The sequence below is a fragment of the Crocodylus siamensis genome, chromosome 4 (genome assembly GCF_052110815.1).
Source record: "Crocodylus siamensis isolate JL-2025a chromosome 4, ASM5211081v1, whole genome shotgun sequence".
NCBI classification, from domain to species: Eukaryota; Metazoa; Chordata; order Crocodylia; family Crocodylidae; genus Crocodylus; species Crocodylus siamensis.
The window spans coordinates 140,476,404-140,479,080 of NC_143398.1; the positions used below are offsets into that span (position 1 = coordinate 140,476,404).

General features: G+C 52.4%; 1 pseudogene; it reads right to left on the reverse strand.

Moving 5' to 3' along the window:
- Positions 1 to 893: 893 nt before the first annotated feature.
- Positions 894 to 1,049, reverse strand: LOC149866594 (5.8S ribosomal RNA; annotated as a pseudogene).
- Positions 1,050 to 2,677: the final 1,628 nt, after the last annotated feature.

Below are 2,677 nucleotides of genomic sequence, written 5' to 3' on the forward strand. Positions count from 1 at the left end.
GGTCAATGATGACCCCCAAGTCTCTTTCTTCTGTAGTGCTATCCAACGTAGCACTGCCGAGCCTATAAGGAAGCTGCAGGTTTTTCCTCCCAAGGTGGAGAACCTTGCATTTTTCAGTGTTAAACACCATCAGGTTCTCGTCTGCCCATTTGCTGAGCTTGTCCAGGTCAGCCTGGATCACCTGCCTGTCTTCTGGCGTGGATGCTTTGCTCCAAAATTTGGTGTCATCGGCGAACTTGGCCAGTCCACTCATGACTCCAATGTCCACATCATTAATGAAGATGTTGAACAGTATGGGTCCAAGGACAAAGCCTTGAGGGACCCCACTGGTCACAGGGCACCACGATGAGTGACTGCCGTCGATTACAACCCTCTGGGTCCGACCACAGAGCCAATTTCCCAGCCAGCGGATCATGTTGGAGCCAAGGCCACAACTGGCCAGTTTGGCCAAGAGGTGATCGTGGGATACCAGATCAAAAGCTTTTTTGAAGTCAAGATATATGACATCAATCTCTTCTCCCTGGTCCAGGTGATAGGTCACCCGGTCATAGAAGGAAATGAGATTGGTCAAACAAGACCTACCCACAACAAACCCGTGCTGGCTATCCCTTAGAATGTTAGCCTGGGCCAGTCCATCAAGGATGGCCTCCTTAATAAACTTTTCTAAGATCTTCCCCAGGATAGAAGTCAGGCTAATGGGCCTGTAGTTAGCCGGATCCACTCTCCTCCCTTTCTTGAAGATCGGTACCACATTGGCCTTCTTCCAGTCTTTGGGCACTACACCAGAGCACCAGGAGTTTTCAAAGATCTGTGCCTGGGGCTGGGCTATGACGCTCGTCAGCTCCTTGAGTACCCTGGGGTGCAGATTGTCAGGGCTGGCTGACTTGAAGGTATCCAGCTTCTCAAGGTGTTCCTTCACGAGGTCAGTATTGATGGAGGGTAGGGGATCCCCATCACCCGGATCTCCCTGTCCTGCAATTCACATTAATTCTCACAGCTAGCTGCGTTCTTCATCGATGCATGAGCCGAGTGATCCACTGTTAAGGGTTGTCAGGTTTGTGTTTCCACAGGCCTCTTTTCCGTGGTATGCCACCTCGCCCCAGGGCAGAAGCCAAGCCGGGGGCGAGAGGGGGATCTTGGTCCACATGAGGTCGGGACAGGGGTCCCCCCCGAGCCGGCTTTCCTCCCCCGCTGCAGCGTGTCCCCCCCCGTGAGGGGGGCTTATTGGGGGGAGAGGCTTTCCTGCCCGGCCCGGGGGCCCTGCCGTGCCTCAGTGGGAGCCCTACCGATCCAATGAACACAAGAGAGGTTTAACAACCCACAGGGAGGGCTGTGGCCGAGGAGGGTTGTTAAAACTGGCTTGCTGCCAAGGATACTGAAAAGTCCAAACCAAAGAGCCTTGTGTGATGGGTTAGCTGGTAGTGATGTAGCCCAGGGGTTTTGAAGGGGTAAAAGATGATTGGAGGGTATGGGATTCCCTTTCCTCACCAATCAGGCCCCACAGACTCCTCCTCCATGTCCCCTGATTGGCCCCTCTGGTCACCTTGACGGTGATGAAAGGGGAAGCACAGCTGACTCAGGGAGACCAGCGAGGGATCACAAAGGAGTTTCAAAGAGCTGGCAAGAGCTGGGCCAGTGGGGCAGGAGCAGTGCCCCAGAAGAGCTTGAAGGAGTGGGACCTGCAGGCAGCAGTCAGACCCTCAGCAGCACAGCATGTGGCCAGCAGAAGAGGCTCCCTGCTGGGTTCCAGGATCCCCCTACAAGAGGCTGCAGCCAGCAGAAGAGGCTCCCTGGCTCCAGCAAGAAGCTGAGCAATGACCTGAGAGGTTCCCAGCTCTGCTTCCAGCTCCTCCAGCAAGAGGCCAGGAAGTTCGACATGAGGCAGGGACTTCTGGAGGGTCAGAACCCCTAGCAGCTTGAAGCACTCCCAGCACTGCTGCCTGTATGGGAGAGCTTCTACCTACTACATGAGAGATCTGAGTTTAAGTCTCAACTGGGTCAAGTAGGGGTGAGTGAAGCAACAGAGAGGAATTTCTGTCATAGTGGAAGGGGGTCATTGTGTTTTTCCTGGTTTCCCCCTGCCAGGTGCCTATATTTCTTGTTGTTTGACGTTTTGGATTTTGTGCATTTTATATTTTGCCAACCAGTATTGTTTGTTGTGCTGTTCGTGTTTTATACTTTGTTAAACCTGTCCTTTGTCAACTGGATGAATAGGTCTACAAATGTAACCTTTATTGAATCCCGCCCCGTTGGGGCACTGTAGTGTCCCCTATACCTCCTGGTTTATCTATGTTATGTTCCCACTACTGTTTTCTCATTAAAAGGAATATGGTTAAGTCCCCATTGGTAATCTGGCTCTGCTCTATAGGGGAAGGAGGGTCCCTACACCTTCCACAGCCCTCGTGCACCTGCTCTGATCCCTTCAACTGGAGAGGGGGTACGTCTTGGAGTACCGCCTGGGTTGCACTTGAAATATTTCCAGACCATAATAGAGGCATTAAATGAATCTAGGCCCAGGGGAATATTGCAGCCATGGAGCTGGGTCAGTCTGGATTCTTCTGAATTACTGCCTCCAAACCTCATTTAGGTGCTTGTCTGAATATCTGGATTTCAGCCCATATTCTTTTCCTCTCATGCTTTCAGCTCTGGAGGGACCAGCTCTCTCCCCCCTTGTATT